A 27,589-nucleotide genomic window follows, 5' to 3' on the forward strand; every position below is an offset into this window, starting at 1 on the left:
TCCTGGAAGGCTTCCAGCAGTACCAGGCAAGGAAATGAAATCTTCATCCCAAGGAAAAGATCCCTTTCCAAAACTGTTAATCTTTCCTTACGACATAGTTTGGAACACAAACATCTCCAGAGGGGGTTTGTTCGTGTTGGGGACCAAAGTGGGGTTGTTACACTGGTACACGTGTTAACAATAACTCAGGCTTTTATTTGCCCTGTTTCACCAGCACAGCTGCTCTTGGTTTTCCTGATGGCCCCACCCAGGGACACTTGGAACACGAGCAGACACACGTATGTATTACAGGGAGTGATGCTTTCCATCGTTATTGAATCTGGGCTTCCCTTAGCATGCAATATTATCATAACAAACTCATGACTACACACTTTCTGTCGCTGTATAAACTCCATTTATGCTGCAATCAGCAGAATTAGAAGGCAGATTTGGTTTCTACATATCACTTCTGATTAATTTTTGCATTACAGAGACTGAAGACAATTCCAGAGCCTCTGGATGATCCAGATTCCAGCCATTTGCAGGTCAGTCCACCAGCACGTTCAGCGAAGCCATTTCAGTGTTCTGAAGAAATGAATGCATGGAGAAGCAAAGGCAACAGAGACTTAGTAAGTTTAATTTTAAGTGTTTTGTGAGTGATGAGTGTTTTCTGAAAAAAAATCCAAGAAGTGAGATACAACACAAAGAACTAACACAGGGTGAAATTATTGGAGGTCTGGAGAAATTTGCTTTTACTAAGATAATTATTAGTCCAAGAAAGTTATTTAATATCTCAAAAAGATGATTGACAAGTGACTTAAATAGATCAGGCAGGATGGAAAGACTAGACATCAGCTGACTCTTGATTCTAGGAAGAAGCAATGGCTTTAAGAGGAAGCCAGGAAAATTTAAAATCGGAAATCCAGTGTTTGGATGAAGCCCTTGGGAGCTCCCCTGTTCCCCACAGAGATCCTGTCTGTCTTACCCACAGTCCTGTGTATTCCCCTGGCACACTGATGAATGTGCTTCAGGAAAGTCCTACCCTTCACAAAGGCCACCCAAAACTCTTATCAGCCCAACATCACAACTTTGCACCTTTAAATCAGAACTGCACGAGGACAAGAGTCACATGACCAGCCCTGCAAGGAAATCTGATGGAAGGATCCACTTCTCGCCCAGAGTCCTGTTCATCCAACATCTTCCTGACTGATTCTGAGCTCGGGGTAAATCTCCAGCCTGGGCTCTGCAGGAAGTCAGAGCAGATGATGCCAAACGGGTCCTGTAGGTACAGATCTGAGTTTCAGAGCCACATTTGGCAGGTACTAATTAATGTACAGAGGGCAAACTGTGTCTGTCTGCAATGTCTGAGCACGGTGACAACCCAGGGGAAGAGAAAGAACCACCCCTTCCAGTGGAGAAACCCTGGATGTCAGTCTGAAGGCAGGAGCAGAGTTTGCTGGGTGAGATGGAGGCAAGTTCATCTGAAGCATTTCCAGAAGGATCCACACGGAGCCTGGAGCCTGTCTGACAACATCTGAAGGGCTGCAAACACAGTCAGTGGCTGCAAGAGCTCCGAGACAGGAGCCCCACTGGGTCTGGACAAAATCCTTACAAATGAGAAGAGCAATGTTTGTGTAGAGGAAAGGATGGGATCCATTAGATCAGTGACAGTTCATGCTCCTGACAGTCAGGAGGTTTGTTTGTTCCTTCCTTTACTAGAGAGATCTTACAGCAAAATAAACGGTGAAAACTGAAAAATAGTTTACAGTGATGAACTCTGCTAAATCCAACCTCTTTTACAAGGGAATACCAAAGCAGATTTTAAACATTTGGCAGCTTATCAGAAGCCAGAGGAAGATTAACTATGTGAGTGAAAAATCAGGCTGAGGAACCAAAAACAGCTTTTCACAACGAAGGAGAGCCAAGGAGGAACAGAGTCTAAAAAGCATTTGGAAAGAAATGTTAAGATCATCACACTCTTAGGAGACTGATCGTGGAAGCAAGAGGGATTTGAATTCCTTTTGGAAGTGTGCAGGTATTTTTTTTAGGTAAGACTTAGCCTGTGTAACAGCACAGGAACAACAAGTGCACCGGTGCTTGCAGGGGTCCCGTGGTGGGGTTGTGCACAGACAGCACAGGGCCATGAGGTGCTTTGGGTCAAAGTCACCACCATGGGATGCCTGACGCTCCCAGACTCCCTGGCTCGTTTGGCACATCCCTGCTGCTGCTCCAAACCTCCCCCTGGCTGGGGAATGCCACACTCACAGGACCCTGGGTTAGGAAAGGCTTCCTTCTGGGTGCAACAAAACACAGAATTCATTACCACTCCATGGTATTAAAGAACAGCATGAAAAGTTTGGGTTTCCAGCTCAGTGTTCAATTCCAAATACAACAAACATATTCCACTTCCTACATTCCCATGGAAATTCCAAAGCCTACAGAATCTTCATTTGTTTTTAAACATTTGTGTTTGAAGTTAAAAAGCTTTGCCTCCCCTTTCAGAGGTGCACGATCCCTGCATACCTCTCTTACACTTCCCTAGAGGAATTGGGACTCCTAAGTGGAGTTCACAACACACTTTGTGCCTTCAGCTCTGAATTGCCACAGACACTGAACTGTCTCCCTGTGCCCCTGAGGCTGTGGTGGAACAGCTCTGAGAGTCCCAAAGATAAACAAAGATTCCCAGTAAAACCTCCAACTTGCTGTATTCCTTTTAAGGAATTTTAATTTTTCCAGTGCAGTTAGACAAGGCATTACACACATTTCAGACACACTTCTTCACTTGCTAGAAAAAAGAGAGAGAAGGGAAGGGGAGCCAAAACCTCTCTGACTTTTTTCTGGCTGATCTCAGCCGTAGGAATTCCCCAATCACGAAAATGCTCGACTCTAGCTGAGGAAATGCTGTTGATTAGGAAAAATGTTCCAGATGTTAAGTGAAAGCAATTTCAAGAGGAAGGGAAAGTGGAAGAGAGAGAAGGCATGTGAGGTGACCCCACCCTGGGCAGGGAGCACAGCAGGGCCCTGTCCCCTCTCTGGGCTGGGGTGCAGCTCTCACACACTCACCCCGGGCTGTTCCTGCCCCTCCTGCAGCAGTCAGAGCTCAATTCAACCCCAGCAGCTCTTTGGAGCCTTCCTGATTTGCACTGTGAGGTAAACACACAAATAAATCAGAATTCGAGTTTTATAGGAATTTTTATATAGAATTTTATGTAGAAAATATATAGAATGTTTCCTCACAATTCCCATGCAACTTCTTCCGCACGTCCTTACAGGACAGGCCCTGACAGATCCAGAGGGATCTCCAAGGGCATGGATGGAGTTAGAACAGTAAGTTCTTCAAGAGAAGACACTGCAGTCAGAATAAAGACAAATGTCTTAGTTTGTGAAGTTAGTTTAATGTGATTTAACTCCTTGTGGGGTTTGGGGAATGGCCAAACCAAGCCAGTTCATGTCCATGGGGTGAACTCCCAGTGCTCACGGAGGGTCCTTCGAGTCACCACGTCTGGAGCTTGGGGCCTGTCAGAACAGTGCTGGATATTCAGGGACAAGGGAGGAAAGAGAATTAAAGCACTCAGCCATCCCAAGGGCCTTCCTTTCCTTTTTCTAGAAACCTAAAGGAAACTTCTGAAATCAAGCTCAGAGTGGCAATGACTAGTTTTTATGATGAGGCCGAAATGTGCTGAGGGTGTCATTCTCTCTGAACCCCAAATTTTAACCTAGGACTCGGCCACAGTATTTTTCAGAAACACAATCTGCCCCTGCCATGTAAAACTAAAACCAGGCAAGGGAAAGAATCCTGGGAAAGGCTTCGCAGTCCCTGCAAAGGAACTGTCCAGAACTGAGCTCAGCAGCTCACTGGAGAACGTCGTGCAGGGAGGCAGTTGGAGCTGGCAGAGCCCATGGACAGGATGACCTCAGAGGATTTTTCCACCTCTGATGTCTGTGATTACGTAACCCCACCTCGATATGGGACCGGAGGAGTTGACAGTTACATCTGCAGCTTCTTTTAAAAAGTTATTGACTCTGCCCATGGAACAGACCAAAAATTCAGGGGAAAAACACCAGCTGAGCATTAGGAAATGAGGGTGTGTATCAAATTCACGTTAATAATACTTCTTAAAAGCCATAAGTGGGAATGAAGGCGCAATGAAAGCAAAGGTTGGTCTCGGTTTAAGAGCCCAGTGAAGATGTGACCAGATGATGCTGAGCAGAAAGATGCTCATTACGTAAGGTTTAGCACTGCCACAGAGCCAGGAATAAAGGGCTTGAAATTCTGGGGTTTCTTCAGCACATAAAAGAAAATGTCCCTTTCCAAAGCAGAATTGGTTTCCAGAATTTCAGAACTCCTCTGCTCCTGCAGGTGTCCTTGTGTAATATATTTTCTAATGCATTTTTAAAATTAAAAATAATAAAAACTCTAATGGTGCTTTCTTGGCCATGGAAATCAGAGCAGTTATGAAAAAGCAATAAAGCAGCCTTTCTCTTGTAGCTGCCAACAACGCCAGAAACATGTTTGCTGGAACTCTGACCCCTTACATAGAAAACATTAAAACAACTGCAACTTGATACAATTAACTGGTATTAGATTCAAAGTTTGTGAGGCCAACTGGCTTTTATGATATATTTCTTGGTACTTACATACTAATGGAAAAACTCCAAACTTTTGAAAAATATATTCCAGATAGGCTGACTGTTAACTTATTTTTTTAAAGCAAATGCTTTAGCAACTGCTCATCCTGCCTGCAAAGGAGGGAAAGCAGAGACACAGAGAATTTCTCCTGCTGTCCACCCAAGCAGCTTTTCTGTCTCCTTCAGAATGCCTTAACAATGGCAATATTTGAGGTGTTATGGATAAAGCTTTCACTGCACTTCTCGACGTACCAGTACCACAGTTGTAGCATTTCCCAGTCCTTCCCTTCATTCCCCAGCTGAATATGGAGAGAGGTCCATAAACCTCATTCCACATCACAGAATGCCAGACTGGTTCGGGTGGGAAGGGACCTCAAAGCCCATCCAGTCCCACCCCCTGCCATGGGCAGGGACACCTCCCACTGTCCCAGGTTGCTCCAAGCCCTGTCCAGCCTGGCCTGGGACACTCCCAGGGATCCAGGGGCAGCCACAGCTTCTCTGGGCAGCTGTAACTCCTGTGCATTCCTTCCACCCGTGTCAGGAAACAGGGACTGGTGCAGCAGCTCTGAAGGAAATGTTTTTAAGGTGCTGCCTGCATTTCATTGAAAGCAATGAAAGCAAACCCCACTGATCTGTCCCTGAGCCTGGGGCTCCTCACATGCAAATCCTCAGAGACCCTTCAGCTGCAGCTCTCGGTGCTCCTCTGAGTTAGGAACAGCAAAGGCATTTCCCATGGAACCTGTGAACCTGGAGGGTGCCAAGGAAAGCAATCCAACATCTCCTAAAACTCAGCTTTTCCTGCCTGTGTTACGTGTTCCTTTGCTTGGCTCTGGGCATGTAAAAAGGACCAGAGCAGGGGGGAATTGCTGTGCCCCCGGTGGAAAATACCTGCCAGTGCTCCACCCCGGGGCTCTCAGCCACAGGGAAGGCTCTTTAAATATCTGTACTCCGTGGGCACTGTGGCACTTGGCCCACCACGTGTTCTGTGGATTCTGCAGAGATAACCAGGACTGCAGGTTGGTTGTTCTCCAGTGCTTTTACAGAGAACAGTAATGTACCTTTTTAATCTGAACAGCTTCTAATCGCTGGGTTGTTGATTCTTTTGTTTGCCTGTGTGTTGGTTCATTTATTTAAGAGTGGAAAAGCTCCTATAACCGCTAAGCAGACAAAAAGAAATTAGGATGCCCCAGATCAGATAAAAACATTTTAAGCCCTTTGAGAAGTAAAACCGAATGGAATTCACGAACAAATTACTCCAGCTCTCTGAGTAATCAATTCCAATCACTATTAATAATATAACTTTTCCTTCAAAGAATTACTTTCACCTTATAAAGTCAAAGCTTGAAACCTCCTTAATCTTTAATAGAGCCTGCAACAATTACCACAATGCAGAGAGGCCCTACAAAGTGGGAGCCCCGTGTGATTATCTCCTCCTCCAACCAACTCTTTTGACGACCATAAATAACAGTAAAATTACCATAAAAATTAATAGTACTACAGTTAAAGAAAATCATTATGTAAAGGTTTATGAATTTTGCAGCCATTAATAGGCATAAGTTAATGAGCCATAGGCTTTCCAGAATACGAGATCAGAGATTTTTTCACCAATGAAACTTTCAGAGTTCCAAATCCTTCAGAGGTCACCAACTTCAAAAATGGAACAGAAAGTTACTGTTTGATACTAATGTGAGAAAAAACGAAACAGAAGCATTAGAGCAAGTACCATCCATGGAATTTGAAGAGTCTAATAGAGCAAGGTCAGGAAATCTACTGTATCAACAACTTGGAATGAAGAAAGACGAAACTAAAATATCCAAGATGAATAAGAAGCATTTTGAATACTCTGTGCGTTTAAAATTCAACTTGAATCCATTGTTTTATCATTGAAAAAGTATTGGCAATTAATAGATTTTGATCCTAGACGGGAAAGCCTCAAGACTGTTCTATAACAAATGATATGAGATAGTATAAGAATGGCATTTAAAAAAATAATAAATCAATTTGAGATCCACTATTGAATGTAGGTGGTAAGAATCATACCCAAGCAAACATAAAATGGTTTATATGTCCTAGTTATCTTGTTACACTTTGAATTACAATTACAAAAGATCAGACACCACATCCTAAACATCCTTAAACATTCAAATTTTACATGTACATTTTTTATGGTAAAACTCAACAGACAAAAGATAAAAATGGCTTCGCTTTAAAGCAGGGGGAAAAAACCCAACCCACCCAAAAACCCACCCTACACGTCCCAAGAGTCAAGTTAAAGATTCAGAAGTCAGGGCTAGGAGGGAAAAGGAAGATAAATAATTTAGCACTAAGCATAACTAAAGCCTGTCAGTCTGCCAGCTTTAAGAGAAATAAAAAGGTTTACAAGGATCCTGAGAGTTTTTACAGAACCTCTGGGGGTTTGAAAAAATAAATCCAGAACAAGCAAAGAGTTCTGAAGTATTCTGCATAAACAGATTTTAAAGACACTGCGAGAATAGTGGCGGGGAAAGGTTCCTTTAGCTCAGGCTCAGGCTGTGCCCTGGTGTTTGCTCTCCTCTGTCATCCCAACCTGCAGCATCTTCACATTATTTCCTTTTACTTTAATGTTTTCTTCTCTCATTGCTTTCTGGTTTTTTGCAAGAAGGATCTCCAGCGAGGGCCTTTGAATCGCATAAACCCAGGGGTTAAACTGCAAAACCTGCATGTAAAAACCTTAATTCCATCTCATCATCGTGTTTTCCTTCAAACCAAGCTGTAACCTTGTACTTCACTGCTCAGACAATGTTAACTGGAGGAGAATCACGGAAAGGAACCACGTTCATTTAAGACATAAAGCAATTTTGAATTGCATTGATTACAGTGATCAGTCTATCACTTTAATGTCATCTCAGCTGGCATTTATTAAAAAGACATACATGTGACAACCCATTGATCCTTAACACTGCAGCTGAGATAAAAAGTCTATTTGCAAAGGAAAATTACTTCTTTAATTAGAAATGGAGTATCATTTTCTCTTTTCTTTGTTAGAACTTCAGCAGCCGCGGATCAAATACAGCAGGGGAGGGGCTCAGAACCTGCCACTCGTTTGATTTAAAAGTCTTCAGAGTTAATCACTCAAAATTGTACAAATGAGCACTTGAGATGGGAAAGAAAACAGGTTTATTCCTCCTGTATGAAGGCACTTCCCACTCACTGCTGCTTGGGAAAGGTTTCCAAGGGAGAGCTTTACTTCTGGGTGGACGTTGCCCCTGGGTCACTCCTGCTCCACACGTGGGCAAAGCAGCAAATGAAGTGTTCCACACACTGCCTGGAGGGTTTCAGTGAGTTAACTCCGGCTGAACATCCCCTCTCCCAGGGACAAACTGCAGAGAGAACCCAGCAAACGTGGCCAAAGAACATGCTGTAGAAATGACTGAACCTGGCCAGTCACTAAATGTACATGGAAAACACAAATCTCAGTCCCCCAGGAGATGCTCCACGAGCAGATAAGATGATGGATGTGTCCAGGGCTCTGGGGATGAGATGCTGCTCTGGACATTCCAGGAGCATTCCTTGTTGGTGAAGGGAACTGTGAGGCCAAGTAATTTAATCTGTGGACCTATGAAATCCTATTTTTAACATTGTTCTCTCTTTGTACAAATCCAAAGTTACATTTCCTACAGTGTTTCTTCAGTTCCAGGGTTGGACAGCCCGATTCTCCTCAGAGAACTGCCTTTTATAAACCAGATGAATGATTTCCTATCAGTCCCCCTCAGACAGGCAGAGGCATCTCCACCCTCTACAGATGCACAAACCATCCTCCTGCTCTTCTGGCAGCTGGATTTTACACTCCACTTGAAAAACATGGAATTCAACAGAGAGGGGTTTAATTTTTTTAAGTTTTCAGGGTGAAAACCACAAACTCATACTGACTACACAAATAAATCTCCGCATTCTCGTGGATGGAGACATTTTATATGCAGTGGCATTAATTCTGGATAATTAACTCACACTCCACTTCCCCTATCAAATAAAATCAGGAAAAATCAATGCACTGCTTATTTCTTAGCTGAATCCAGAGTCTATATGGTAAAAAATGTCCAGACTAAATGATTATTTACAACAGAGGTCTTCAGATTCTTCAGATTCTTTTGTGCAGTATGTAACCTTTCAGATCTGCTTAAATTGCTGCCTACAAATAAACTACCAGCAACTTATCATCTAGCCATTAAAATAACTTAATTGGATTGCTATTGGATATTTAATTGGCTTCTCAATGTTGGTACTGTATCTGCTCATAAAAGTTTAGATAATATTGCCTTAATTCCTCTGAGTAAACTATCAGTTCCCTTACAACAATAGACAAAAATCTGCATTCCAGTTTTAACCTTCCCCTGGGTACAGATTAAAACGTTCAGGTGGCAGATCTTTATTTTGCTATAAACCCTCCAAATACTTTAGAAGTATGAAAAAGTTTCTGTTCAGGAGGGTGGAATGATTTGAGCTGAGTGATTTTTATATTCTTGGTTTATGAAAGGGAAATTATTCCCAGGGGCCTGGGACCACAAAGCAAGAGCCTGAGCACCCAGAGCTGCTCTGAACACAGAGCCCAGTCGTGTGCCCAAAGAGTGACTGAGGAAATCACCGCCTGGAATTCATCTGCTCCCATTCCAGAGCCTTGTGTGGGATGATGCAAATCTAATCTAATAATATCAGGATCAAAGATGAGTGGAATAAAACTTCCAATTTTAGATGCTCTTTCTCTGCAGGTGTGAATGTATAATGACTCCTCACCACTGTCAGGAATCCCGTGATTTTGGGCTCCATGGCAGCAGTTTCCACCATTCCCTTTGGGCACAACCTGCCCGGAGGGTACAGGGGAACCACGGGGGGCCAGGACACTCCTCTGCATCACCTGCTTTGCCAGACAGCTCCCAAGGGGGACCCTGATGGAGCTCAGCAAACTCTGGGAATGGAATAACATGAAGGAAAGAACCCATGGATCATTTACCCAAGTGCTGTCTCTTTGACATCCTCCTGCGCGTCCACGCCCCGGGATTCATCCCAACATTCGGAGCATTTTAAGCCCAGGTTAAACAGAAAACCATTACTGGGTAGGGTAGAATTGCACTGTGGCTATTTTTGAATCCTGCTGTCTCAGACAAATGTAATGAATCAGTTGATGTCACCTCAATTACCACGTTAGCTCTAATCAACGGAATTGCTCTTCCCATCCACTCCTTGTATGGAACTCTCTGAATTAGATTTTCCAGTGGACAAACCCACCCTCTGGCAGACTGCAAGGGTCAGGATTTGACAGAATAAGGCTGGATGACTCTATTTTAATCGAATATCAGATCATTTTAATGGTACAGGAGGCATTTCACAGCAATTCATAGTGATGGTTCAGTGTTTAATTGGGAAGAAGTGTTTATGTGCAAAAGCTACACCAAATATGGGGAGGGGATCATTAGACAGCTCCAGAAATACTGCCTGGAATTAAGGTAGATCCCAGTTGCAGCACAAATTTCCAAAGGTTTCTAGTTTTGTCATCTTAGCCTGACATTCCTTGCTGCACACCCCAAGAACCAGTGGGTGAGGATGAGCAGAATGCCTTGAGAAGGGTTCCTGAGTACACATGGACAGGGCAAAGGGAGCGTGGAGAGGGTTTGTTCCCTCCTCCTCCCTGGGTCTAGGAACCCTTCCATATGCTGTGTTCTATTTATTATTTCTGCATTGCATCAGGAGGGAAATATTCACACTGAGCCACAGGGATTAAAGACTGAAGCTCTAGAGCAGTCGGATCACATCCGTCATATCCAGCTGTTTTCAATTCCAACACCTCACACCTGCTTTTATTTATTATTCCTGGGCTAGACAAGACAGGGCTCATTTTTCAGTCCTTACAAGCTTTCTTAGGAAAGACACAAATCAGTCTATTCCTTCCCCTTGTGCCTCTGCAAGAGAACATTAAAGCAAAGCCCTGACACGGCGAGGACCTGACCCACAGGAGCCACTCACACCCCAGGCTGGACAGCTCCCTGTCCTCTCCCATGGGGACAACATCCCAGTGGAACAGGAACACCATCAGCCACAAAACTCTGTGTTAGCACAGCCCCTGAACCCCCCTCACTCCCACAGATTCAGCTGCCTTGTCTTCACTTGCACTGGAAATGGAGAGGTTTGGGTGCTGGTGAATCCTTCATGCAATACTTTAAGCAGCAGGTTCCCACTTTTGCTCACTTCCAGCTTCCATCCCAGGGAGCCTGTTTGCTGCCAACCCCTCTGAATTGCCTTCCTGTTCCCTGTCAGGAGATCACACTGCCCAGGCATTTCATTGTCCTTTATTATGGAGTCATTTCTCCAGAAAGGCACCCAGAAATTGTTCCTTTTCACTCCTCTCTCGTGCCACAGGCCAGTCCTACATTAGGAACTTTCTAATTAACTGCACTTAACTCACCAGACTTCCTTGTACTTCCTGCACAAACACTTCCCCGAGTGCTTCCTCTCCCACCCCTGGCACAGCAGGGTATTGTTTGATGGAGCAAACTTGCATCTTGTTTGCAATTCACTCTTTTGCGTCAGCCAAGCGCACAGAAAGTCTTCCCACACCAAGTCAAAACAGGCCCTTAAGTTCATCAAACATTTGAAATTCTTGCATGAAATTTAGCACTGAAACACAAAGCGTTATCATCTGTAATAAAACACATTAGGAGATGCTGAACATGCTTTAAAAGGCAACTCTGCCACGTTGCTCTTTGAAAAATCAAGGACACTCCACAAGAAGAACAACTGTCAGTCTGAATTCAAACCCAGAGGGATTCGCTGAAATTTGGACAGCATGGAACAGAACATACCTATGGCTGCCACAACACCCGTGTGCTGTACAGCTCCCCAGTTTGGGGAGCAGTAGTGCCACTCCCCAGACAGACACCGAGGCAATTGCCCACGATACAATGTTAAAAAAAAATAGCTTGTACGTTTTGCAGTAGCATCAAGTCTCTATTCAAGTGTAAAAAAATTAATTGACTCCATCTGTATTGGCCTAATGACTGATTAAATGACTAATCACGGAAGTCTTAATTAAAATCATTTTTCTGTACAGAAGAGGATGGAGGGAGGAAGGCAATCATTAATGTGTTCTAATGCATGTCACATTCCATTTGTGCCTGTTCCTAACAGCCAGCAGATGAGTAATCACTCACAAGGTCATCCTGCAAACTTTCTGCTCACATCCCGCTGATGGCAGCAGGCTCGGCTGGGCTCTGCTCCTTCCCAATCACAAGGCAGGTAACTAATGTTGCTCAGCACAAATAACACAGGGAGCTGACATTTCCTCTTCCAGCCCAGATCCACACACCACTTCCATGTTCCTCGTGGATTGACAGGGATCTCCCTCACACTGAAATTCCACAATATGCCAGGAATTTTTCCTGCAGGAATAAAATGACCAGGCAACTAAAAGAATCCTTTTCAAGTAAAGCAGGATGGCCGTGGGACACTTATTTTAAGTTTTATTTGCCAGCCACCTGACGACCCTGATGCATAGTGACCTCTGCTATGGAAAAACAACAAGAGCTGCTTCCACCTCAACAGCTGAGAGGGAGCTATTTAAAACAATGTATTCAAATGTCTAACGGAATAAAGAAGTGTGTCTTGAGGTTAGAGGAACCAGCTTTCCACTGGCATGTAACTCATCCACAGCACCTCCACTTTGTGATGAAACATTGCACATGAAATATTAAAGTCCAGAGTACAAAGTGTAACATAAAATGTTTTGTTTGCTGCCTGCTGTCCTGAAATTGTAGAAATCTTTATTTGCAGCCACAGCAGGTCTGTGTGGCATTGGCTGCAACAGCTCTGCATATCCCAGGTGACAACACACTATCATGTATAAAACAAGGCTTTTTATAAAGCTAAAATCAAATGCTTTGATGGGGAAAAAGAAGATGGTAGAGCCCTGTCATTTATCAACAAATGCCCAATTCTACAACTTTACTGTCCTTCAAATTCCTGAATTCAAATCTGCAGCACTGGTGTGAGCTGCAGTTCACAACTGAGGGCCAAGTAAGTTCCAGTCCTTCTAATGTTTTAGTACTGAAACCAACTTTTAGTACTGACTAAGACCCTTCAACTGCTGCTTTTCCTAACCAGAAGCATTCCCAGCAACAGTCCTGGTAAGGAAGATCTCTGCAGTGACACTGAAAATTCACATCCTCCTGTGTTATCCTGCTTTAACAAGTACCCAGCTGACTGAAAATAGGGCTCAGAATGTGGAGGGACAAAAGGGACAAAAAAGATGGAAAGAATCTTAAGACATTACATGACTCTGTAATGTCCATTTTCCCCTTTTGGCCTCATTAAGTACTACCCTGGCTAAACCAGTCAAAGTCACAGAAAAATAAATCTACATCAACCAGCTTCATCCAGATTTCAGTTAAATACAAATTTCAACTATTCTGAATTAATCATAACACAATCTTGACCCTACTTACCACATAACAGAAGAAAACAAAAATATGTGACAACAAATCTCTGCTTGCAGTAACTGTCAGTGTCACATATGAAAGAAGTTCATTTTACTAATAAAGGAAATGGAATTGAGTGATAGATTTAAAATTAAATTCAGCTATTCTATAAATGTCACTCAGAGTTTTAAGGTGGCTCTCAAGGCTTAAAACCAGCACTGAGACTCAAATGTGCCACTCTCTGGGCTTCTGGGGAATTAATGGAGCTCAGTTTTATCTTCATCTGAAGACACAGACACTTAAAACAACCACAAAATCCATCACCACGGCACCAGAACACGCCAAAATAAACAGCATACAGATGGCACAGGAAATCTTTCAAAACCTGAAGATATTTTAATGGAATAATTCAACACAATCTGCACTACTCTGCTAATGCAAATGAAAACTTGCACAACTACCTAAATTACAGGGTGGTGTGCCATTCTTAATCTTCTCAGAAATGTAGGAGTTCCTGTTTCAATCATTTCTATTGTTTGAAATACACACTGTGATAATGGAGCCACTGCGGGCAGGGGCTGATTGGGGGTGAAGCTAATTAATAACTCGGTGTGTGCCCTGCTGTGGGTTGGATGGGATCAGCAGAGGTGAGATCCCCGGTGAGACACCTGCCAGTGACCTGTCTGAGACTCAGCACTGGGCTTTTCCTGCACACGCTGACCATTTCTGCTATTCCTGGTCTTTAATTGGAGAAAATACATAAAAGTCAAGTACTTCTAGAGCCTCTTGGGTACCTGAACCCTCCTCAGCACACAAGGATATATCCTTCACATCACAGGATGGATGGAAGTCCATCTAAAAATTAGGATCTTGATGAAAAACAGACTTTGGACTTCTTTGTGTTTCGAGCACTAAAACAAGCACTAAAATGTCTTATGCCCAAAGACAGACCACACAAGATGGTGTCTTATATGAAGGCATCTCCAGCTATTCTAGATCCATAAATCTGGGAATTTGCAACTCCTTAGGCCACTTAATAGGATAAGCAAACCAGGTTCAGACTGAGGGATTGGAATGCAGCCACGTGAGGCCATTCAAGTTAAAAAACCCCCCCAGTCTACACTGGATTGCCTGGTCACACTGCAAGAGTGAGGGACACACTTGCTGCATGTGGTAAATGGAGCTTCTTTTGATGTGCTTTAAATAGTTCATAAATCACAGACTGGTTTGGGCTGGAAGGGATCTTAAAGACCATCCAGTTCCACCCCCTTGCCAAGGGCAGGGACACCTCCCACTAGCCCGGGTTCCACACCTCTGATTTCTGTGGTCAGCCAGTGCACATTGTCCTGTCTGCTGTGGCCTGAACATGACTTCTCATAGTGGTTAAAGGTGAGAAAACATCTTGTCTGCTCCAGAGAAACTACTGCAGCTCAGTGGGGCAGGGGCATGGGATCACCGTGTCTGCTCACGGCAGCGAGTCCCCCCATCACGGTTTGGTGCTTTGCTGAACCAGTGACAAAGGTGACAATCAGTCCCCAGGGCAGACCTGCTCAAGGCAGCATTTTAAGAGCTTGTAACTACTGCACAGCAAAGAAATTAAAGCAAACACTGAACAAGTTTCCAGTAATAACAGGCTGTAGTAAAAGTCACGTTCATCACAACCCAAATAATGGGAAAGTTAAACAACACCTTTCTCTGAACTGCTGCATCTCCCAGATCAGAGGATCTCCACCTCCCTGCTCACTGTGTCAGCTGAGAAATGCAAATGAGCCCTGCCCTACTCCTCTGTTTGTTTTGTACAGTGAGCACAATTTCTGCCTGAGTCCAACTGTATTTCCATCCTCTTTGTGCCACACAAACCTCATTTACCAGTCATTCTTCTCCCCGTGAAGAGATCCATAATGAGGAGTCTTTCTGCCATTGCCCTGCTCCTCTGAGTCAGGAGTTTTCATTTCCCCCCAGTCCTTGCTGCTGTGGCTGCAGTTTCATTGCCTGCCATCTCCCACCACAGCCCTGCTGGGAGCACATCTGGGGCTGGGGCAGGGAAGGAGCCAGGATTGCTCTCGGAGCTGTTCATCGATTAAACAGTTACTGAAAACCAGAGGCTTTATTTACTGTGCTCTCAGATGGCACTCATAAAAAGGAAGGTTTATTCACTCCACTTGAAATGACAGTTTACTCTTGTTAGTTTATCCAGTTAGTTAATTCTTGCCTATCAAACAGAAAAAATGTAACACTGGTGTTGTTTTCAAACAGTGAAAGCACATCAGTGACGCACTGAAAATCTACAGCTGGGGGTAACTTCTCATCCATTAACACCACAGAGGGTCAGAATATACTTTCAACACCTAATTCCACCCCAGACTTTCAGTAAACTCAGACTGGTGTTTTTTAGTGGTTTATTTTTGCAGAGAGCAAAGATTTTCTGTGCTTGCATAAACAATAATTATTGCATTGCCATAGCTCAACCCACCATTTCAAAACTTGACTAACACAGTAAGCAGAGAAGTTTTTCCTCTCTAGGTAATTATTTTCTTTTTAACTGTATGCATCCTATGAAATGCAATTATAGAGGTTTGTTTAAACACACCAGTTTCCAAGTGGCAACTTTGGATGTAATGGCAAGGTTAGGTGCAGTCATCAGAGCAGACTGCAAAACTTGGCTGGAAAAGTTTTCCTACCTGAAAAACCAGGCAAAGTAGATTTGATGGCAATTATAAAAGTGTAGTGAGCCCCCCCACCTACGTCATTAGAAAGATCTAATAACACAAAAAAAGCACTTCAAAAAGCTATCCAACCACCAAAACCCCACCACCAACCACTCTCCAAAGTTAAGGGCTGAAAACCGTTCTTGCAAGCACAAGCCAAGGTTATGAGGGAATAAAAGGTGTATTGGCATAAAATGTGATAAAAGAGGGGTCAGGGAACCAAAAAGCAGGGCCCTTGTCCAGGAGGGCCCCCCCAGCCAGGAGTGGGGGATTGCAGGGCTCAAACCTGCCCTGGGCAGGAGCAGCCCCCAGCTGAGCAGCACAGTCCTGGTTCACACGTACCTGCTGCCTTCCATCCTCCCCTGCGAGACTGTCATCCTCAGCTTTCTCAGCAGATCTCCTGCCACTTGGCTTTTTGCCTCCTTTCTGCAGGGGAAAAAAAAAAAAAGAAGTATTTCTGTAGTGCTTCGGGAAAGTGCCAAAACTGGTGTAATTTATGATGTGCTAGTGTTTTCCTTTGCATTTGTAACTTAAGAACAAATGCAAAATCATCAGCACTTGACTATGCTGGGGTTTGATTTACATATATTAAGATTCTCTCGTGATTTCCTATTATTTATTTCTGTAAGCAAAATTAGATCCTGGTCACTAAAACTATCAGCATCCCCTGCAGTGAAAAGACAAAAGCCAGAATGTACAACTCAACAGTCAAAAGAATTTGAAACCAGAAGCTGGAACAAATTGTCTGATCTGAAACTCTCATCTGCTCTTCCCTTTTGGAACATTCTCACTGGGAGTGAAGCAAACAGTAATCTATAAATAGTAAATAGTTATCTGTACCTGAACTTTGGGAATGGGTACATCCTACTTTCTCAGTTCAAACAATAGGATCTAGGCTTTTCCCCAGAATTTTCCCAATACAGCTTCAGTTTGTAGAACAGGTTATTTTCTGGACTATTCCAGGAATTAGATGCCTACACCATTGTTTTCCTCATTTTAATGTATTGTATCCATGCAAATATGGAATTTTACATTAAGGCTGAAGAGTGAAAAGAAGGGTTGTGTTCCCCCTGCAATTCTTTATCCCACCTAGAAGACCTTAAATAAGGACTTTCCAGCTGGGAATGCTGCAGTTCTCTCCACAGGGCTGTAACTTTATCATTATAAGGTGTGATAAAAGTTAAGTCTTTGCCTCTGCAAGGACATTAAATAACATCTCTCTCTCCATTAGCTTTTGCTGTAGTAGCAGTATTTATTCTCTGGGCAATGAGTGAGAACCACACTCCTTCCAGGATAACTCCAGGCTCTTAATGCACCAACAGTTTCAGAAAGGTTCCTGTGTCACTAAATTTAATGTGGGTTTAATATTATTATATTGTTAATTGATAGCTCTTGTGCCACACACAGTTTCAAAGGAAATGTTTAAGAGCCTCTTAAACATCAGTGAAGTCCTACATTTGGATAATCCATTTACTGAAAGAATTCTTCATGCCAATCTTCAGCTGAAATAATCTCACAATAAGCAGCTGTTCAAAGAGACGTGTTTAAAATCAATGGTTTCAAGGTGCCTGACAGGATTTCACATCAGCCATCTCAAATTTACACACCTACAGTGGTATTTCTGTGCTCCCACATTACTGGTAACGTGGCACAGGAAGGTTTAGGCAGCAAATGGCACAGCCTTGTGCCAGGCATTAAAATAAATTCCAGTTTCACAAGCTTTCAAGCGAAGCTAAAGCATCTAAATCAGAGAATCACTCCTTAAGTCCCCCCTTCATGTTAATTTTAATTACAACAATTATTGCTGCCGGCAAGACAAAGCTCCTGTGCCCCCTCTGAGGGCTGAGTGCCAGCACGACTCCTTCCATAACCACCCTTCAGGAGAGGGCAGCTTGACCTCTCTGGGAGCGAAATATCAATTAATTATCTTTTTACAGCCCATTCAATTACAGCACACGAGTCACTTGTGCAGGACATCGAGCCCGGAGCTGGGGTGGGTGGGGGAAGGAAGGAGAAAGCCCTGGCAGGGAAGAGCCCTCAGAAAGGCTGGGGGGCTGTGACCCCCCAGAGGCAGGGGAATGTTTGTTCACATCCCACAGAGAGTTCTCCTCTGGCTGTAGCAGGGGAAATGCTGCAAGATCATCCTCGTTTAACTGAAGTTTTTTAAAAATACAGGGTTATTGGTCCTAAGGGGTGATAGACATTTCATTTAAAGGTGACCAGACACACTGCATTAGTCTTTAATGCTGGAGTCAATTCACCAAAGAGATTTGTTCATTAAGGAGGGGGGGGAAGGAGATAAAAGACGATCTATTCAGCAGAAAACAAAATATATTTAACTTTTGTTAAATAAAGTACTATTAACTCAAGTTGCTGAGGACTATTTCACTACTGGACTGATGCCAAAGAAAATTATCAAGTGTGATACATCCCAATAATGCACTCAGCAGAACAGTGGTATAGAAGCAAACATGCTTTAAAATTTATGATCCCATTAGCATTGCTGCAGAGGCCAAACTTCTGAGAGCACAAATAAACACATCAGGACATGCAAAAAGTGCAAGAGTGTGCATGCAAACAACCCCCAAACGTGACCCTATTTCATTTATAGCTTTGGCAAAGTGAAAAGGGGAGGTGGGTGCCAGGCCCTTCTTGCAGGCCACAAGGGACAGGACAAGAGGAAACAGCCTCGAGTTGGGCGGGGGGGGAGTTTTAATACAATCCTTGGAAATTAAAATTGAATTCAACTGGTTTTGATTTAAAAAAAAAATTATCTTACAGTGAAGATTATAAGAATCTTCTATTTTTGACCCTAAATTTCCCTTTTTCCTCTGTATAGTAACTTCAGTTCACCAAAGATTTTTCTTGTGAGAATGACTCTCATCCATATTAAAGCATTCTGTGGAAACAAAGACTTCACTCAGGGGGAGGGTTCATCAAACCCACTAAAATTATAATCATTTAATAAATGTAATGACTGCTCTGTATTTAAAATATTTTCCCAGGCAGTACTTTAGCATATTGTGTATTCCAAACAAACTGCTGTTGCATAATCATTAACTCTGCCCCACGTAGATCTTACAAAGAGTGTAATGAAGATTCCAGCAAAGTGAAGGATGTTGAGTTTTCCTATGGATTGCAAACACACCCATGTGCCCACTGAGATCCCAGGACAGTCTGGCTGGAGTTGTTGGAAGGACAAGCAGTGCTGTTGTCTCATCCTGAGGACAGCAGGGCTGAAGGAAACAACGTGTCCAGTGTCACCCACAGGATCTGGGCTCGGAGCACAAACCCTCCTTTTCCCTCCATTCCCACTCGTATCCACTGGGTTGGGATGTTCCACCAACTTCCAGGGACTACCAGACAAGAATTCCCACAAACACCTAAACCCAAAGGGACTTCTCAAAACTGCACAGTAACTCTCGAATCAGAATCTGCCCAGCGAGGAGTGATTTAAACTGTGAGTCTGGAAAACCCCCTTGGAAATGAGGGGAAGAATTCTCCCACCTCTTTTCTTTATTGCAGATATGATGTCAGGTTATCTTTGGTTACCAGATTTATGTTTTTAAGTGTTCTCCAGTGCAGTTTGAAGGGAATTGTCTGAGCCATCCCTGTGCCCAGAGACAATTCCAGAGCTGCAATTCCAGCACCTGCACTGCATTCACTGCACTGACATTCCCAAGGGGCCGGGGCAGATTCCCCACTGACAACAATTAGCATCAAAATGTTCCCCAGTGCAGAGCTGTGGGTGGGAATTACAAAAGGTTAGCAGACTAAATATAAAAATCTTTTTGAATATAAAATCAATGCGCTTTGTTACCGAAATCTGGGTACTGTAATTTAACCAAAATAGGGATTAGAGTCCCTGGCAATCTTCCATGTGTGTGAGCTGGGCTTTTCTTTGAGCAAAATGCTAAACAGCCAGTCTGAAAGTCTGAAACAAAACAACCCAAAGACCCAAAAGAAAGCATTCTATACTTCTTTTTCTTTAAAATTATCTTGAGCTCAGCACCAGAAGGAACCCCACACCTATCAGGGCTCACAGTGGTCCTGTTATATGGGCAGACTCAAACTCTCCAATTGTTTTATTGCATGATTCAGAGAGGGACATATTTAGAGAGGTCAAAATCAGCCAGGAGTTCCTGGACTCTGCTGAACTCTAATAATGTCACAAATTATGTGGCCACTATTGCAACCCAGGGCTGCCAGGGGCTGGTCAGAATTGCTGCTTTTTACCCACAGCTCTGTGGGGCTCCCAGTGTGTACCAGGTGTCTGAGGGGTGGGATCCCAGCTGGAGGAACTCGGGTGTTTTCCACTGAACAGCCCCAGCACATTTATCCACGTTCACACACACATCTGGGGCACTGACCCCTCAGTCACAGGATCACCATATTAAGGATTTCAGAAGAGCAGGTAGAATAGAGAATAAACTCTCTGCACAGACAGAGGGTTAATCACTCATTGAGGTCTTTTCCAACCTCAACGACTCTGTGATTCCCTTTGCCCTCACCCAGCAGAACGTATGAAATGTCAGATTAAAAGTAATCTGATTTTGCAGCAATTCTTTATTTATCACTGCCCGCAGGACAGAGGGGGCAGAGGCAAAACCTTTTTTTCAGCAGAATATTTGTCTGTAGTGGAAATTACTACCAAGTCTTCAAAGAAGACTCTGATGATCCTCAGGCTACTTCTAGTGATGATGTCAAGAGTTTTAGCACCAAGGGCTTCAGTGGAGACGCAGGAAACACGTCTGGGGAAGTGGCTTTGAAGTTGGCTCAGAGGGGCTGACACAAAATACAAAATAAATCATGTCAGGGCTTGATCAGGGAAACGCAGATGTCAAAGGTAAAACTCCTACACTTCAGCCATGAGCAGGTTCAGGTCCTCAGCAATGAACCAAAGAAAAGTAAAAGCAGCAATTCTAACAGAAAAAAAAAGAGTGGTCCCCAATATGTTTGGAAAATCCAGTACTCGGGACTTTTCATTTTGTTTTTAAATATACTTATTTTCTATTGCTTCCAGTTATGGACATGATCATCTAAGAAGCACAATCTTATTTCTGGTACCAAATCCTTAGTTGAGTAAGAACCCCCCCATCATTCCTGGCACCATGAAAACAATGTTCCTGCCCATTCCCTGACAGCACAAACACGCACAGGACTGACCTGTGGCATTCTCCTTTAAGATGTTCTCCCTCTTGGAAACACAAGTGGTGAGTCAGTTGTTATGGTAACTATTTTTCTTTTTTTTTGACTAACATATGACAGCCTGTGTGTCATCTGATGCTGTTCCTGAATTCAATTACACATCCACTTTTGTCAAATAGTCTAAAAAGGGCTTCTTGGATGAAGGAATAGCGGGGAGAAAACAGGACATTTTCGCCCAGGCACACGGTTTTAATCCATTAAAACACTGATTATGTGATTCAATTTATGGGTCCAGTCAACTTTTTGTTAGCTCAGAGCTACGACACGATGATGTGAAGAGCAGCCCTTTTTTGTTCCCTTTTTTGTCAAACAAACTGCCTACAATTCCATGAGCTCCACTCTGGGAAATGCAGCCTGGTGTGCCTTGTGTCCTGCTCAGCCAGTCATTTTAAGGTGGGTCTGTCTGAGCTGTTGGTCCTTCTGCTTCAATGACCAACTAAAAGGAGCAGCTGCTGCATCCCCTGAGTGGGTTTGGTTCCCCACTCAGGTCCAGTGTTATCAGTTATAAACACTGATATTACAGCATATAACTGATGTTGGGATCCTCACAACTGTGAGAGGAGGGAATCCGTTCCCTGGGAATGAACCCTCGCAGAAGGACCCCAATGAGATGAATTTTTAGTGAAACTTGGTGGAGTCAGCGGGTGAAGGATGAAAAAGCACCAAACAGTGATCATTTGGAATTAGATGGTGGAACACTGAAGGCCAAGCACTTGGACCTAAAAACAAGAGGAGCCAAACCCCGAACTTTTTACAGCTCCAGCCTTCTGCACAGGGACCCAGGGAGATGTTTGAGTTGGCCTCATCCCCCAGCTCCGTGCGCTCCCAGCCCTGGTTTCAATTGAAAGCTTGTTCCTGAGTCCTGTAAATTCCCGTCAATTTAAGACCCGTCGGACAATAATGTTCCTCAGTCCAGAAATATGAAAAATATTTCAGCTGATGCAGCAGAAATGTGATGATACGGAGCAAATGGAAACCAGAGGCATTACAGAGATCTGGACCAGCAGCAACATTATGTCACTGCTATCAGTGCCCAGGAATTGTTTTCTTTATTGCACTGGGATATCTCGTAATAACATCAGGAACATGGAGGAGAACGTTCCCCACCAGGCACGCACTGCTTCCATCAGAGGGGCAAACTGAAACAACCGAGGGGAAACTGCTGCTCTGAGCCCATCTAATCCTGCTTTAGGCAGTCCTTAATACCTTTTCTAAAAGGTCTTGGAGAATAATTAATACCCTAACAAAAAAGTGCTAATATTTAAAGCAAACCACAGTTTCTACATTTTCTCTGCAATGTCATCTTTCCAAAAACACCAAAATGCCTCCTCCTGAAGTGCTCTTTTTCTGTTGCAACATATGGTGCCCCATCCAGAGAGTCACAAGATATTTTGCTTCTAATTGATTAAACTCATGAGTCACAGACAGGATTTGCACTGGGATTGGAAACAGCAACGCCTTGTTTTTCCCTGATTTCCCACAGTCACACAGGTGGGACAGTCACCTCTGCAGCCCCAGCCACCAAAAGCTTCCTCAGGAGCATCAAATTTGGAACTTCACATCCAAGTCACCAGCTCTTCTCATTTTATTACATGGCCAGGAGTATTCTGGGTTTTTTTCTTAAAGCTCTTGCTGCAGTCAGGGCATCAAGAGAACGTGTGTTACGGACACAGAGACTCTGTGAGTTCCCGTGTTCCCAATCTCACAATAGGAGTGAACAGAAGCCAAACCCACCACCTTTAGAATCTTCACAGAACAAGGTAAATCAGGTGTTTCTGGAGGGAAAATGGGGGGTTGACACTCAGCTTCTCCCTGCTCAGAGTGGCAGTGCTGGAACTTGTCACTCCAGCACCAAAGGACTTCCCAGGTCAAGGCAGCTGCTCAACCACCACCAATGACAAATCAGACAGAACATTAAATCAGGAAAAAAAGAAACATTTCTGCCCCCACCATCGGCTTGAATCCTTTGTAAAATGGGGAAATGGCTTTGTGTGGACATAAAAGCCTATGTGCCTGAATATTCCCAATTTTCCCTGAAACCAGCACTCCCACAGTTTGAGATCCTGGAGCTGCCTTATTTCTGGGACCAGTCTCACATGTCAAAGTTGTTACTGGAAGTTTGTGAAGTACCAGCAGTGTTTCTGAACATCAGTGAAGGGTATAAAGTCTGGGCTCCAGATTCAAATTTTAGTTCCTATTTCATTATTGGTAAAAGAATTAAGACTATAGAAATTATTAACTTAAACTCTTTTGATCTTACTGCACACCACTATGCTTTGCTTGATGAAAATAACTGAAAAGAAACCCCAGGAGGGAAAAATTTCTCTTAGAAAATAGAATAAATGTCCTAAAATTATTTTGTTTGTATTTTTTATGAGAAACTCAGCACTTTGCTAAAAAAAAAAATCACTAAGAAGCTGCCTGTTTGTAATACAAAGGTTGTTTCTTATATTCTTGAGTTATTTTACTGCTGTGCAAAGATATTTTTTCCTTTCTCAGTTAACTAAAAAGCTGAGCAGCCAACTAATCCATTATCTTTACTCCCCATGCTGGCTGCTCCAAGCATCTCCTGCTCTACACTGGGTGTCAGATCCAGATCCTGGCTCTGTCTCCCTCTGGGAATGGCAAATCAGCCACTGCAAATCCAGAATTACTAATGACAGAAACAGGAGATTTCGCTTCCCGGCTTCCAGATGCAACACATGTCAAAAGACAGATTATACACCCAGAGCCAGGCAGAGAAAGGAGTTCTGACAGTTTTGTTTGTTTGTGCTGATAGGTTTGAAATCTTAGTTAAGTCCAAATATAAGGAAAAAATCACCATGACCCCATTAGGTGCTCAGTATATTGAATTTACAGCTGGGAATCCAGCAGAAAACATACACGAAGCATCCTATTGAAAACTACCTCTCCAACAACTTAAGTCAATTAGATTGTGTCAGACTGGAGATGGAGTTGACAAATGGGGGTTTAGAATTCATTTAAATTACTCCTTGTGTTTTCCAAGTCTTTTGAAATGCTGTACAAAGTTAAAGCAGTGACTTTCCTAATAAACAAAGAATCAAGTTTCACAGCTTCAAAGACATATTTCACTGTAGGGTCTATTTCATCTGGTTCTGCACTTCAAATAATTATTGTGGAGTATTTACAATTCTGACATCAGCTATTATCCTTGACAAGGAAAAAAAGAACAATGTTGCTATAAAAATATAGAGAGAAACCAAATGCTGGGTGAGATTTTTGAAACAAGTTTCAGTGAGATTTAAAGGTTCTTGGCTTCTTAGAAGTACTAACACAGTCAGCAGCTTCCAGAGACTTCAATACTTCAGAAACCAATTATTAATTTAGGATTACAAATCAGTATTTAGAAGGATGATTTTTATGGTCCTAATTTTTGTAGACAGAACTTGCTGTACCCTCCTTGAATAGTCAGGAGCCACCAGATGGGGCAAGGGAGGGCAGTGAACAGCTTGCACTCTTTAAAGGCTGAATATTGTATTATAAAATTATATTTGACGATCACAAAAATTCCCCAGCATCTCAAAAAGGTATTTGCCACTGTTTTTAGGGAGTAACACTTGCACATTTGCTGTAATTTGTGAGGCCTGCTTTTGGGTTATTCTACACACACGTTACTCAAGGCAAGTAGAATGAAGTTGTCTCTGCCCCACTGCTCGAGCACAGCAGTTCAAAGCAGAGCTTTCTTCTGGCTCTTCCAAGGAACTCAAGGTTGGTTGCAGACCTGGATGGGATTGGGTGGTTTCTGATGCCAGTCCTGATTTCCACACCATGTTTATTCACAGCTGATCACCAACAGAGCAACAAACAGTGAGTATGTCCCAACTATCTCTGAATTACCTCTCACTGTTACTGTGGCACAACATCACAAACTCAGGTAAAGTTTCTGAGTACAAAACCTTATCTCTGCACTGCCAGCTCCTGTCCCTCCCCGTTGAGGGGTCGGGGGCTGAGGGATGGGGTTGTGGTGGCTCCAGGACATCCCCTCCCTGCTGCTGCTCCCTCCTCAGGTGTTCCCCTCTCCAGCAAAGCTCCTCCCCAACCCACAGCTCCTGAGGGGAGAAGCTGCTCCCGCCTGGGCTTTCCATGGGCAGCAGTTCCCCCCGGGAACATCCCCCTGCCCTGCTGGGGGGCCCTCCATGGGATTGTTTCTTGCTCTCCTTTCCCCCAGTCCTCACTCCTGGGCAGTGGCAAAGCAAACCTGTCTTCCCAGAGGGATGGGAAGAAGATAAATTCATTCCCTTTAATGAAGGCACTTCCTTCCCCAAAGCCAAGCTATCATTCTGCCTGCAATGCTTATCTAGATGTTTAAACTGAAGTCCTGTGAATAACCTCAAAAAGGCATTTTAAAAAGATTTTAAAAACAATTAAGTTTTTGCAATAAACAGGAATATCATGCTTTCTTAGTGCAGAATGTAAATGATTGCACTGCCGAGAAAAGGGAAAATTAAGTCTTCTAAGTACCCAATGAACAGGAGAGGAACAAATTTCCTCTCTTCAAATATATCCTTATAGTAATCTGAAGAGAATACTCCCATGATTGTGTAGCGATTTCTTCAAGACCTATTCAATTCCTTATTGTTCAGCTCACAGTGCCAGAAAAAAGGGCCTGTTAAAGTTAACATCTGCTAACTAATCATGGAACAGACCATCCCCACATTCCAGAGGGTTTGAACATTGCTATGAATTTTGATTACTATCAACTTTGGCTGGATTAAAGAAGCACTTTACTGTGAGACTTCTGAAACCTACAAAAAGTTATTCCTTTACAGGAAATGCTTCTGAAACCAAACATTTTTATTCTGGGTTCAGAAAATGTGACCTAGAATCACAAGCATGTCTAGTATTAAAGGTAGAAATAAATCAATCAGGTGCATTATATTCCTCTGATTTTTGTTATTAAATATTTAATTTTGGGAGTGTTAACATCCCACGGTAGAGATTCTGAAGTGCAAATATTCTTTAGATGGGCTGTGCTGCTGCACAGATCTGTCCTTCTGAGTTCCATTCCATATGTTTTGCTGCCTGACACCAAGAGTACATGCACACATGCTGGATTTCAAGTTTTTTGGATCATTTCCTTTGAGGTGACACATTCATATCTGACTGAGGCAATCCAAAAATGTACTTGTGAGCCCCTCTTGACCAGCTGTGCTCCGGTTGGAACCGCGTGTGCTGTGCCAACAGTCCCCTCACACAGGAGTCAATTGGATTAGACAGGCTCTCCCTGCAGCTGGGGAGTCCATGGCTCTGCAGTGGGATGGGATTCATTCCTGCTCTGTGCTTACCAAACTAGACCCTGCTGAGCAATTCTTTACTGTTTGCAGTGACAGAATTTACACTGGCTGGGATGACTCTCATACACACACAGGCCGTGCACACACACTCACAGCCTCTTCTTTTCCTGTCCTTCCAACTTCTTAATTCCAAAATGCTTTCAGTTTAAAAATAAAAATCCACATTATTAAACCCAAAAAACCCCACTCTCTCATCACAGGAATAAAAATCCATTACAAGAAGACTGGACACCTCACTGCAGCTCTGCATTTGCTTTGAACGAGCAGCTCCCTCACTCCAGGAAAGGTCTCTGTCCCTCCTGCTCCAGAGAGGGAGCTGTTCTGGGAGAGCTGAGAACTCAGAGGATGCTGAACACTACAGTCAGATCATATTCATCACAAGAGGGACAACCAAGGCATTATGTCCAAGTCCTGTTAATAACTGGAGGGCACAATGAAGGTCTGAGCCAGCCTTTGAGCCCCAGCCCATCACAGGTGTCACCACAACAATTGGCCACGGCTCCCTGTCCATCCAGGACGTCATTTCCCCACTGCCCCTTTAAACAGAAACCCACACGGAACTGAAATTTCGACAACACCACAGCTAAATTATAAAGAAGGGATTATTTCAGCCAAATTTCAATAGCGTGGTGGGTGGTCCTCAAGGCTTTTTATAAATACCCTTCCAACATTTTTGTGAAAAGTTGAATAGGAGACCACACAACAACCAAGGATTATGTGGCACTCCTCGAAAGGGGAAAGGGAGGAGAATCAAACATTTCTTGCCCAAGGTTTGTTACTGTGGGATACTATTATGTGAAGCCCTTCAGTTCATATAGAACATCGCATTAAATTACATGGCAAGAATGAATAACTGCTTTGTCACATACAGAATCACACATTATTTTGCTTTTAAAGGTTGTGAAAAGTGAAATAGTGTACCAAATTCAATTCAAAAAAGCCTTGGTTATTTAAATCCAGTCTGCATTTCACCCAAGGTATTCCCTTTGCAGAAAAGTTTAAAGACTCCTAAGGCAGCAGAGCCAAATACCAGGGAATCTTAGGAATGAGCCAATTAAAGTCTCCAGCAACATTAACCTTGCCCACGTAACTGCAACCCAGTGTGATGTCATGAGGAAGGTGCAGTGTCTCCAGGGCCCCCTTTGCCACCCAACACGACCTTCAGGTGATTAGTTGACAGCCCCCATTCCACTGCCATGGAGTGAGAGAGGGTCAGGCAGGAGAGGGCACGGCAGGAGCACAGGTTTCATTCCAGCTGGGAGGAGCAAGTGTAGGATTGCACATTGTGGTCCACAGCTCTGATCCA

General features: G+C 43.4%; 1 long non-coding RNA gene across 4 annotated transcripts in view; it reads right to left on the reverse strand.

Moving 5' to 3' along the window:
* LOC113991941 overlaps positions 1-27,589 on the reverse strand; it is a 95,945-nt gene that overhangs the window by 63,651 nt on the left and 4,705 nt on the right. For all 4 annotated transcript variants that reach the window (XR_005567081.1, XR_005567080.1, XR_003542110.2 and 1 more), the window contains exon 3: positions 16,103-16,186. This is a non-coding gene — a long non-coding RNA (uncharacterized LOC113991941). The remainder of the gene's footprint in view (positions 1-16,102; positions 16,187-27,589) is intronic.

The sequence above is a fragment of the Pipra filicauda genome, unplaced genomic scaffold (assembly GCF_003945595.2).
Source record: "Pipra filicauda isolate LSUMZ 115617 unplaced genomic scaffold, ASM394559v2 scaffold87_size3191425_pilon, whole genome shotgun sequence".
NCBI classification, from domain to species: Eukaryota; Metazoa; Chordata; class Aves; order Passeriformes; family Pipridae; genus Pipra; species Pipra filicauda.